Below are 12,786 nucleotides of genomic sequence, written 5' to 3' on the forward strand. Positions count from 1 at the left end.
GCAGGAATTTAATTCCTGCTCAGCCTGCTAGCAAAGTTCTGGGCTTCTTTCTACCAGTGGGCTTGCACAGGTAGCTGACACTTCAAACATTACCCATCCCCTCACTTTAGAAGTTCCCAAATATCAGGCTGCCCTTGTCCCAGTGGCAGGAAGCATGTGGTTCAGTGGTCAATGGGAATGACACTTGGGTGAGTCCCCAGAATTTAGATGGTGAGTCTGCTGATGATACTAAAGTGACTGCAGCCATGGTCACACAGGCATTACATTGCCCCGCCCATCACTGGGCCCAGGAGGCCCCCATATCACTACAGACTCCTTCACAAGGGGGAGCACTCAGCACAGGATCAGAAACAGAAGACAGGAGCCTGTGCCAGGGGCAGGAGCTGGGCAGAAGGCCAGTACCCTTCACTCCTGGCTGCAGGAACCCAGCCTCGGCCCCACAGGCACTGAAAGGCTAGGGGCCAGTGTACTTCACCCTCAGCAGCCTCCAAAGCCATTTTCCTTGACCACAGAGGTGCTAGCCACAGCCCAGCTCCCCAGCCAGCCCTCCCACCCTTTCCCAGGTCATAGCTGCAACCACAAATTGGGGACTGAGTGTGAGACTCAAGGACAGGGGAGAGGTCGCTGGCCAAGGCCAAGCTGAGGAAACACAGACAGGGAGGGAAAGCAGTCAGTGGGGGGTACACAGCTGGAGAAGCTGCTAAGCATGGTCAGGGCCGCGGCTGGAGTGCAGTGGGCCAGAGAGCAGCGGCAGGCCGGCTTTCAAGTACTTTAAAATCACTTACAAAGGCCGGATTAAATGATCAGAAATTCCATTTAATAGGACAAATAAAGAAATAACAATCTACTCTATCAGCCTGGAGAAGGCGAGCTGGATGTTTTCTTTTTCCCCACTAAAAAGGAAAAAGGGAAGGAAGGGGAAAAAAGAAGGATAATGTGTGTTTACTCAAGCAAAGAAAAAAATATTTAAGTGATGTCGGGGAGAAGATTGCAGTAACTAGTGAAGAATAACATCGTCTACTTTGCTGTCAAATCACACCCGAATTTCAGTAATAGATTCTCGGCTGACACTCAATTCAATTCGAAGGTGATCCTGCTTTATCCCAGCCCATCAAATATTAAACACTTGCATTAGCAGGTGCTGCCGCTTCCCGGCTTAAAGCAGCGGGCGGCAGGGCTGCTGAGGCCCCCTGCTCTGCTCTCGGCTCGGGGACAGGGCAGCTCAACGTTATCTGCACGTCATCCTGAGTCTTATCTCAGCTAAGCGGGAAGACCACTTCAGATAACATTAGACGCTTGCCCCAACGCGTGTCAGCATGATTAGATTATTATTATAATAATGACTCCCCAAGAACTTCTCCAGACTGGGACGTGTGAAAGGGGGGTGGAGGACAGCAGGGCCCAGGAGGACCAGGCTGGACCGAGGAAAGCCAGAACCCATGGCAAAAAAGCAGGGGCACCAAGCAAGGCAGCAGCCCCGGTCCCGCCTGACAAATGCCTTTCAGGAAGGGCAGTCTAGCTTGTCAGAGCTCAGGCGAGATGAATTGGCGTCTCCACCGTGGCCACGAGTGTCAGGCCGCACAGTTTCATATTCCCAGATAAGACGTGATAACCAATTGCTGCCGTGACATGGCCTCATCCAGCACTTTCTCAGGGGGGCCTGGGCGGGGGGTGGGGGAGCAACACGTGCACATGGGTCTGCCAAGCTCCTAATAAGAGGGATTTAATTTTTACAAATACTGCTTCCAGCGGGGCCTTCACATACCAGCCAAAGTCCAAAATGATATTAAAAATGGTTAATTAAAACTGCTCTCCTTCAGCCTGGGCTCTCTCCCTATTGCCCCTGCTGAGAACCCTGGAATGTCTCCTCCAGGTACTGCCACACACCCCTGCAGAGCTGAACCTTCGCATGTGAGCACCCGTCTCATGGAACCCTCTCGGCACAATACCTCAGGATTCCCCTGCCACATCCAGTTCCCCTCAGGCACAGTCAATGGACACAGAGACTACGAGGTCCTCCGGCAACCTGCGCTCCTAACTAATGTGTGGTCTGGGTCCTTCCACCTGCTGCCCTCTGTACCTGTACCCACATGCCCACCACCCCCAACACTCATTTCTAAAGCTCCTGCCCTCCCCCCAGATAAATACACCATCAAGTGTGCATACCCACACAGGTGTGCCCCTCCGTCCATTCTCCACTCCCGCCCAGCATCCCCCCTAAGAGATTACATCCATCCAGGATTCTTAGCTCAAGTATAGCTCAAGACAAGATGATATAGGCTATGTCTCAGATTCTGGCCCAGAAGTCAAGTTTGGGACCCAGGGAACCATCAGAGCATGAGGATTCAGGGAGGCTGTCCCCTGTGGGTTGCCCACCAGGACAATGGAGACAGAGAGGCCCATGTAGAATTGGAGGTGGCTCAGAAAGCTTCCTGGCGGGCACCAGGTAGAAAACATAGCAAGGGCAAAGAAGGATGGCAGGAGCAAGCTCGGTGAGTGCACAGGCAAGGGCTTGGGTGTTGCTGGGGCAGCCAACATAGACAGAAGGAGTCATATACTGAGGTGCTGCCTCCAGGCTCTGTGCAAACTGGCACCAATGGAGGTGACCCCCCCCCCCCATTTGCTTTCTATCCCCACCCACTCTCTCTCCTGCCAGCCTGTGGAGTGTCAGGGTGAGGGACCCAGAAGCTTTCTGACCTTGATCAGTGCAGGGCAGGAATGTTTTAAGACCTCTTGCCAAGATCTGTGCCTGAGCCCTTTTCCATGCTGTTTCCAAATTCTCTGGGTGCCACTATTCCAGCTGCACTTCTCCCAGCCATCAGGGTCCACCTGATGGGTTCCTGACCAGAGGGTGGGGCAGGTGGAGGGATGTCTGAGGAGCTCAAGCCCTCTCCAGGGCAAGTGGAGCTGGGGTGAGAGATGCTGGTCCACCAAACTGTGCCATCCCAGCCCTATGCCAGGCAGGCACGCACACTTCCCTTCCCCTGAGCTGCTGTAATTTCCATGCGCAGGGAAGCAGGTGCCGAGCCGCTCCCGGCTGGCTCTCCCCTCTCATGGCTCTGCCCGCCTTGGCTGCTGCCCCATTAGCTTAGTGGCCAGCCATCTGCGACGGGCCTGCCACGCAGCCCTGCTGTAGGCGCGGCGGGTGGCCCCCTGTGTAACAGGGAGTTTTGCCATTAGCGCCTTTAATATTCTGACACCTCAGCACAGCCTGCTATTACATGCAAACGCTGATCGCCCTGTGAAATTACATTGCTGGGCCCGCGAAATGGAATCGTGTATAATCAGCCTCCTCCATGCACTGTCAGTCCCATCACAAACACGGCGCCCGGCGGCTTATGGGGGCTTAGCAGCTGCGACAAGTGTATTGGGTTTAATAGATGAAGTAGCCCTCATCGGCAGCAGCACCGGATCCTTCAAAGGGGAAAGGAGAGGCATCGACAGCTGCTGGGGTGTCTCTGCCTGCCCATTCACTACCTACCGGGACCCTGATCTTGGGGTGGACACAGAGCGGGCAGGGCCGTGGCTGGAGCTAGAGCCCACCTCAGACTGCAGAGAGAAGCACAGACTGCCCTGCAACTTCCAGAAAACCCAGAGCTTCCAAGCCAACGCTAGCACATCTGACCTACCCAGCCTCTCCACAAGTTGGGGAGGAACAGACCTTTAACCAGACCTCTGGGTGATTGTCACACTCTTGGCCTAGGGCTGATGCCATTTTCCAAGATGAGGAACCAAATCAAACCACTACCATTCCCATAAACACCCAACAGACAAAGCTGGAAACATGATCCTCTGGAGGATGGGGGAGAGAAAGTCTGACAGATATAACTATTACCTAACCTTTTTATCTAACTGGTGAACACTTCCGTAGCTGGTGAATCAAGTACCAAGGCCACAGGTAAACATGGGGATGGCACGCCCAGCAGTGCAGTCTTACGGAAGGGCAGTGCCTACAGGCTCAGGAGTCAGACAAATCATGAACTGGTTCCCAGTTCTGCCAGTAATTGGCACTGTTACTTTGGATGAGTTATTAAACCCCTCTGAACCTCAGATTCCTGTACTACAAAATGGAATGGTGGTTTTGTCCTCCAGGTACACCTGAGGCCACTCAGGAACGCCTGTCCCACTGCTACCTCCAAATATTCTTGGTACCATCACCCAAAATGCACTTTGCCTTTGAGAATGCTATTCCCTCTCCGTTTTCTGGGGTCAGTCTAACACACCAATGTGGCAGATTACATTTGCCAGTGATGGCTGTAATATTTATCTCCCATCTCACATGCTCTTCTTACAATGTGACTCTGATATACCTACCACAAAGAAGGAAAGTCTATGTTACCTCCTTGTTAAATAGGGTGTTTTTTTGTTTTTGTTTTTGATTTTACTATTTCAACCAACATAGTAATGTAGAAGTATGCTATGTAACTTCAAGAAATACTGTATAATTTCAGAAATGCTAAGGCCCCTTCCTCCTCATTCGCGGGAACACTTGCCCTGGAGCCCTGAGCTGCCCTGAAGTAGTCAGACAGTTCAAGGTAGCCATGCTGTGAGGAAGCCCAAACAAGCCCATGCGGAGAGACCACACAGAGACCCCATGAGACTATGTAAAGAGAGAAGCCCAGCCAGCCCCCAGATGCTCCAACCATGCACTATGCCAGCTCCAGTCACTGACTACAAACGTGGGAGAGAGCCTGAGCCAGGCCACCTAACTGAGCTCTTCGTGAATTCCTGACTGACAGAAACCATCAGCTAAGAAAACAGTTATTGTTTTAAGTCACTAGGTTTTGGGGTGATTAGTTATGCAGCAATATTAACTGGGAAACCAGTGGAAACCCCAGAGTTGATGTGAGGATTACATGTGTTATTATATGTAAAGTTCTTAAAACAAGGTTCTTTGAAAGTTATGTGAATATTAGAGTATAATTTTTGAAGTCCTCCATTCACTCCATATCTCTATCCAGAGCTGCTGCCTGTTCTATTAACAACCAGATTTCTCAAGGTTTCCTCAGCCCTCCTCCACAGACCTCCTCCATCACTCCTTGACCAGTGCAGACTGGTTTCCAGCCTTAAAGGCCACTTAGGTTCAGCTGACGTCAAGTCTTCACCACACTGCTCATATCTATGGGCAGCTTCAGGTTTTCACAGTCCGCTTCATCTTTAAAACCTTACTCCTTTGGTTTTCTCAACATCCTACTCTGAGTTTTCTTATGTCTTTGTCGTTTTCCTGTCAGTCTCCTATATACTCGCTTCTGCATCTGGTCGTCCTATGTGTATGCTTGTATGCTCTCTCTTCCTGATTTTGTCTACACTCCATTCTTCCTGGGTGATTTCTTCAACTTCCTTATCTTCAACTTCTCCAACTTCTTTTCTTTTTCTTTTTTTTTAATCCTCACCCAAGGATATGTTTATTGATATTAGAGAGGAAAGGAAAGAGAGAAAGAAAGAGACAGAGAAACATCGATGTGAGAGAAAGACATCAACTGGCTGCCTCCCTGTATATACCCCAACCAGGGATGGATCCCAAACCAAGGTATATGCCCTGACCAGGGATTGAACCTGTAACCTTTTGGTGTACAGGATGAAGTTCCAACCAACTACGCCACCTGGCCAGTGCTCTCCAAATTCTAAATCAGTATTTCTTGCCTCTAGTTGAGTGTCAAACATACATATTCAGTTGCCTACTTGGCATTTCCAACTGGGTTTTACTTAGACAGTTCATTCTCAATATGTTTAAAAACTCATTTCAAACATCTCTCCAAATAGCCCCTTCTCCAGGGTTTCCAAATCTCAGTGAAAGCCATTACCTCCTACCTGGTCCACCAGAAAAGTGCGGGGTCAACACTGCTTCCTTCTTGTCCCTTACCACCCACTAAGTCCAGGGATTGCTATTTCATGCCTCTAAGACTAAAGAAATTTCTTCAGCCTACCTAGAATGTGCTCTGACACTTCTCACTTTTTGTCCGGATGAGCACATATTCCTCTATCAATACTCAATTCAAAGGTACCTTCCTGCCCTGTCTGGTATGACTCAATGGATTGAGCATCAGCCTGTGAACCAAAGGTCACTGGTTCAATTCCCAGTGAGGGCACATGCCTGAGTTGCGGGCTGGGTCCCTGGTTGGGGGCATGTGGGAGGCAACCACACATTGATGTTTCGCTCCCTCTCTTTCTCCCTCCCTTCCCCTCTCTCTAAAAATAAATTTTAAAAATACGTTTTTTAAAAAGTACCTTCCTTTACTAAGTCTTTCCTGACTCAACCCTTCTTAAACCCACCCACACTTTAAACAGCACCTGCAACATTAGATTTGCTTATAAATCTGTTACCCCATGATGCTGGGAGATTCTTGGGGCAGAGTTGTAACTGCTGTCTCCCTAATAGCCTCCACTGAGGGAAGGAAAAAAAGGACATCTTTTTGGTTATAATTTTGCCAAGCAGGAAGGCCTGGTTTTCAGAGTTGCTACTGCTGTCAATCCTGTCTAGTCCCCTTCAGGAACCACTGTTGCTCTTGCCCACCAGAACAGCAATCCACTGATAGCTGTCCTTAAAACTCAGGGCTTGAGTGCCTGTTGTCAGCAAAGGAGACTGTTCCTGACCCTTTCTCCTTTTCTGAATCCTTTGGCCCTATGGGTAGCCCCCATTTCTCAGGCCCACCAAAGGCCTGGCCAGCATAGTGACAGCAACAAAAGAATGGACTCTCACATCCGGTGACACAAACGCAACCTCTCTACTCCCAGCTGGTAGTTCTGTGTGCTCACAGTGTTCCCTGACTACAAACGTACTTCAGGGGCCCCAGAGCTGCTGTTGCCTCTGTGCATCAACGGGACCTGAGTGGGACAATTCCCATCTCTGTGTACTTAGCCTTCTTGCTCACTGCCTACCATAGGATAGCTGCCTTGCATGCACTGGACTGCCACCATAGCAAAGGCTGGCGCAGCATCACAGGTCCAGGGTCCACGTTTGGAGAACTGCTGCCACCTCAGTTTGATTCCATGAGGGTCCTAAGTCTATTTTCAGGTGGAGTAATCTCTCTCGTGTTCCCAGAGCTTCATTACCGAGTCAGAGGGGACCTGGGGACACTGAGCCTTCTGGGGTGAGAACCAGAAGAGGACCTCCTCAGTCATGCTGCCTCAGCCCCTACAGAAGAGGCTGGCCTGTCTGGGCATCCATGTGTACTGTCACAGAGTCAAAGGCAGAAGGTCAATCTGAGCCAAATGCCCAGGGTGAGAGTTACATTGTGAGTTTTCTTTGTTTTCATTACAATTTCCTCTCCCATTGCTTCTTTTAAGCCAGCCCTTTCCTCCCTGGGGTGCTGGGGATTGAATGAAACACCACCCCTGGCTCCAATAAGTGTATTTCAATTACATCTGTCACTGCATAACGATATAATGATATATCATGTGATATTAAATCCATGGTAATCATATCAGGGATTTTTTTTAATCGTGCACTAATTGCATTATTACATCTCTATAATTAACAACAGGAGGTATGGAAATTCAGTTAAGGCAGAAGGCTCAATGTCCTCCCCCCACCTCACCCTTGCCCTAGCTCCCCAAAATTAGGCCCGATTAGGAGATGGGACTGCAGGGCACTAGCAAGATAAGCCAAAGCCTCCACCTCCCTGTGCCTCAGCCATGGGCAAAGCTTTCAGCATCCAGGGCTGGCAGAAATAGGCCAGACTGAGGCCAGGATGTGGTCTGTCTTGTGGCTACTCAAGAAACAACCTGGACAGAAGCCATACAGAGAGGCCCAATGACAAGGCTCAGCTGGGCCTCCCAGACCTCCTGCCATTACAGCACCAAATCTTCTCCATAGGGAGGGGTGTTTCCTTTCCTTCAAGCCAGTAAAGCCTTCAAAGGTGCTTATAAGGCACAAGGCAAGTTCCTGCCTCATGGCCTCCTGGACAAGAGAATTCCTCCTGCTACTGCTACACATACTCCCTCCCTTTGACCTAGCCCTTTTGTGGTGGCAGCTCTCAACATCACCAGGTCCAGAAGCTGTGATGTCTCTGCCTCTTGGTCCTATCATCCCTGAACTACACAAAGCCAATTCTTCCTGGGGCCATTCCTCCCCAATTCTCCCTCTGAAGTCTGGTCCTTCATACTACGTGACAATTGGGTTTTTGATAATCATTGGGGTCATTCCCCTATCTCTCCAAAATGGTCCAAGTTCTTATGTCCTCCCACCCAGGCCTATATGGAGAGGGGATGAGCTCAGGACTATAGATTGAACTATGTCAAATGACCCTGTCTCTCCCACCCCCTTCCTGATGCTGAGCTGTTGGGCTCATCCCCTGAGGGGTGTCAGAACCAGTCTGCAAAGCAAAATTCTGTGTTTCAAGTCCAAAGCTTTGAACTTGGCATGTAACTACCTCAGTGAGGGGCAGGCATTTTGCTAAGTTTGACTCAGAAGTTGGATAGGCCTGAAGATAAAAGAGAAAAATCATGTCCTTTTTCCTAATAAAAAGGAGACACTAATAGCAGTCAGCACTTAGGCAAAGCACTTTAAGTTTCTAAAGTGCCTTCCAAATTAAAATATAATCCTTTATTGAGCATGGGACACCACCCCTCAAACATGAAGGCGTGTGCATGCTTGTGCACAACACATGCCCCTTCACCTTCTCTCTCTCTGGAAAAATAAAAAGGGTGTTCAAAATGTTCATCCCAGACCCCCTTCCCTTTTCACTGGCTTGCTCACATAACACACGCTTATTGAGCAACTACCATGTGTCAAGCTCTGTGCTAGGTGTTGGAGACACACAGATCAAGTAAACCAAGCCCCTGCCTTCAAGGGGCTTCCAAACTAGAAGAGACATGTAAACATGTATGTAAACTCACACACAGTGAGGAGCTGAGGCCCTGCAAGAACAGAAACTCTAACCAGGCTTGAAGGAAAATCACTGAAAGGGACCAAGATGGCCTTCAGTGAGACATTCAAGGTGGGCTGCCTGGAAAAGGTAGACATGAAGACCAGGAGCTCAATTCAGTGGATTGAATTGAAAGTCCTCAGAAAGCGTATAGGTGATGCATGAAACTGCGGAAGTAGGTAAGACCACCCAGGAAGAGAATAAAAACCTTTAGGGTCAGATGAGGCCCTTCTCCTCTCTGATGTTTGGAGGGAAAAAAGGAAGGCTGAGAGGTGGAAAGGCTGAACACTATAGCCTCCAGAGTGAAGGCCCAAAGAGCCTCCTCTCCAGGCATGCCCAACATCCTGGCCCCTGTACCTCCCTTTGTCACCTCTGCCTTCACTATGCCTGGGTGTAATATGATGGAAAAGTACAGACTTTGGAATCACACCAACTCATTCACGACAAACATTTACTGAGAACCTGTTTTATGCCAGGCTATCTGCATTCACTGAAGGCCTGCCAGGCCCTAGCAACTCAAATGAATCACAAGTAGACCCTGTCCTCAAAGGACCCAGCATCCTTTGAGGAGAAACAGACAAGGACACCAGTAAGTGCCCAATCATCACAACAGAGAGAGATTCGAGAACTGCAGCGAGATGTAAGAGAGGAAAGTGCTCAGGCTCAGAGGCATCTGGAGCCCAGAACGGGGTGGGCTGCCTCCTAGTCCTCTCCTCACCACACAAGCAGTGGTCGGCTGGCTGGGAGATTCTCCACACGGACTGCAGATAGGGCTGGGGCAGGAGTGTGTGGAGGACCCTGGAAAAGGTGTCCTCCTCACACTCCCAAGGCTGGGGAAGGGCTGGAGACTAAGAAGCAGTGAACCTAAGTCAAGATCTTCTGGTTGCAAAGATGAAGGTTGTAAGGCTGTGACCAAAGCCACAGAGGAGAGAAGAGGGAAAGGCTCACTGTATCGCCCCCAGGTGACAAAAGGGCCACCTTTAGAACAAGCATCAGGACTTGAATAGGAAATGGCAACTCTAGTCCCCAGTCCTGTTTCCTCATTGGAAAATGAGGGACTTAATTGCTTGATTTCGTATGTTCCTTCTTGATTTGAAATTCATTGCATTGGAGGCTCTTCAACCTCCAACAAGAGTCAGGCTTATTTCTGTCCTCACACCTTTGCTTATCCTATTTCCCTGCCTAGAACACCAGGTTTCCTCTGTCCTTTCCAAATCCTACCTGACTGCCAGGACATAGCCTTCAGGAAGCCTTTCCTGATTTCTCCTCTTTTCTCTTTCACGTCTCATCCTGACCTCCACAGCTCATCCCACAGTTCTCCCAACAGCACTTGGCTTAAGTACATATTACATCTAGTCTAGTACTCTTACGTGATTGGTCTATGGACTGCCTTATCACTCCTTGACCCCTGACACATTCATGTCAGGGGTCGGACGGAAGCTCTACTTTCACAGGCCCTAGAAGCAGGCTGAAGTCTAGGTCCCTGCTCCCTCTGCCCATAGCCCTTTGAGAACTCGACAGGCCTCCACTTGAAAAGGGTGCTGAAAGCAATGATGTCTCCAAGTGCGAAGGGAGATATTTGTGTCTGCTTTACCCTTGGCTTTTTGCTCCGGTTCAGGTAGGAGCGGGGTGGGCCGGCTGGCAGATCTGAGAGCGCGGCACGCCCCAGCGGGCAGGGCGCACAGCGCGGAGGAAGGCGCGAGTCAGTCTGGAGTGCTCCCCATTTATCAAGCTCACGCAGGCCGCCAGCCGAGCGAGTCTTTCTATCATTACACCTCTCAAAATCCGATTCATACCACTAATCCTGCCTTCATTCTCCCAGATTAATAACATCTCTTTCAACCTTCACAGTGTGATAAATAGACAAAGAGAGAACAAAAGGAGAGACAGAAGAGAGAGAAAGAGCTGGAGCAAGTCCCCATAATAGAGAGAGCCGAGAAAGAGGAGAGGGAAAAAAAGGAGAGAGCGAGAGCAGACAGCGGCCAGAGACTACAGCTACCTTAGAGAGCCACAGAGGAGAGCAGGCGCTGCGCCCCGCTATGCGCTCTGCTCTGTCCCCAAGAGAAAGAAAGGCTCATTAACGGCTTCTTCCTGCCTGCACTTTTGTTCAAATCCTTTTCTTCCCTTCCAATCCCGCTTCAGGTCAAATTCCAGTGAAAATGAGTCTTCTGGCTTCCCGGTCTCCTCCCAGCCTCCCTGCCAGGCGCTGGCAGCAGAGTTGGATCTAGGTAAAGGCAGGGCTGGGAATGGGTTTAGCAAGGGTGGAGCAAGCTGGCCTGAACTTTTGCCAGAGCCATTTCCTTAGCCTGAACGTCTGCTCCCTTCCCTGCTCTCAAGGGAGATGTGAGAAGGAAGAGAGCTGAGGGGAGCTTAGGGTCAACTCCCTAAGGCTCTGTCCTGGACAGTTTCCAACTTAAGTCTCCAGCTGGTCCAATCCAAGGCCCATAGCACCCAGCAGCCTAGGTAGATGGTGAAAGTAGGTACCCCTCAGGTTTGCTAAAATAGAGATGGCCGTACCCCTAAGCTATATGAAATGTGCCAGAGAAAATAAGCCCCACTGGCTCTGGTCTTAGTCTTAGCACAACTGCTCAGTGCCACTTCTCGTTCTCCCTGCCCAGATGCCAGCCCACACTTGTCTCCATAGCACACTCCCCACCCCCCTCAGAGACTCAGTTCAAGCCTGCCCCCACTGCCCCCCACCCAGGATGCCCATCTGAGCTCTTTCAGCAGAATTCAGGCACTCCCTCTTCTGGGATCTGGAAGGCAACACCATTTATATTACCCTTACTGACTATCTGTCTCCCTTACTGCACTGGAAGTATGTCTTCTGAGTTCTCTATTCCCAAGTCAAAGCTGCCCATGGCACTTCCATTTTTTCTTGGCTTTGCCCGAACTAGTCCTAGCAGAAGACTAAAGCCAAACATGGATCAACCTTCACTCTGGACTGCAAAGAAGTCCTAGGCAGCTGGCAAGCCTAGTGCAGAGGCAGAGGCAGAGACAGAGGCAGAGGCACTATACACTGGGAAGCTGAGTTGATCCTGTGCATCCACTCCCTTCACAATCCATTAGAGTGGGTGAGGGGGAAGAGGACGCTGCATCAAGCTTCCCACCTACTACTCTATCCCTCAGCATACCCTCAGAGGGAAGCGGAGGTGGGGTGGGCTGATGGCGCCTGTACAGACGGAAGGCCTGTTCTGCCCAATCCAGCCCAGTACAAGAAGCTTTCCCAGAAAGTCAAGGCTTCTTCAAGGACAGAGTCTGGTAATGGATAGGAAAAGACCTGAAGCAGACCCTCAGTAGAAAGCTGGTGTCCTGGTGGTCTGTTTAGAGGCAGGTCCCATCTGGGGAATATCTTGCAGACACTTGCCAGATTCTTTCCTCCAAAAAACACTTCTCCTTTTGGATCAAAATGTCTGCTGCCTACTCCCACTATTCACTCCGGGGATTCCATCACTTCCAGCCCCAACTCTCAGGTTAGCCTAATTACATCTCTACTTGGGGAAATAACTCAAAAGTTCAGAGAAAAGGAGGCTTCACAGGGCCAAATAAAAGAGCCAAGTGGGTAGAAGGTAGTCCTTGGTATATCCATTTCACGAAAGATGCAGAAATTCCATTAACCTTCCCTCAGTCCCATATCAGAAGGACTAGCCACACTTTCACTTGCTCCACCAGGCATCCAGGATCAGACACCTGCAAACAGGGAGGGCGGAAGAACAACAGTGACTAACGTTTGCCCATGGGTCTAAGTGGCCCAAGGAGGAAGGGGGCTGAAGAGGGAAGTCAAGGAGGAGAGAGAGGTACACTGCCTCAGTGAAGAATGGTCTTCCCTACAACTAGTCTAACCCACTGGTGACCTGGCCTCCAGGACAGGCTAGGTTCAGCTGGCCCACACTGTCTCTAAGGCCACAGTAGAGTCCCA

The 12,786-nt window shown here is 50.1% G+C and overlaps 1 protein-coding gene across 10 annotated transcripts in view; it reads right to left on the minus strand.

The window, feature by feature from the left end:
- ERI3 (ERI1 exoribonuclease family member 3) overlaps positions 1-12,786 on the minus strand; it is a 122,730-nt gene that overhangs the window by 26,644 nt on the left and 83,300 nt on the right. The gene's annotated exons all lie outside the window — the stretch shown is intronic.

Source organism: Furipterus horrens, unplaced genomic scaffold (assembly GCF_987537825.1).
Source record: "Furipterus horrens unplaced genomic scaffold, mFurHor1.1.pri manual_scaffold_3, whole genome shotgun sequence".
NCBI lineage: Eukaryota > Metazoa > Chordata > Mammalia > Chiroptera > Furipteridae > Furipterus > Furipterus horrens.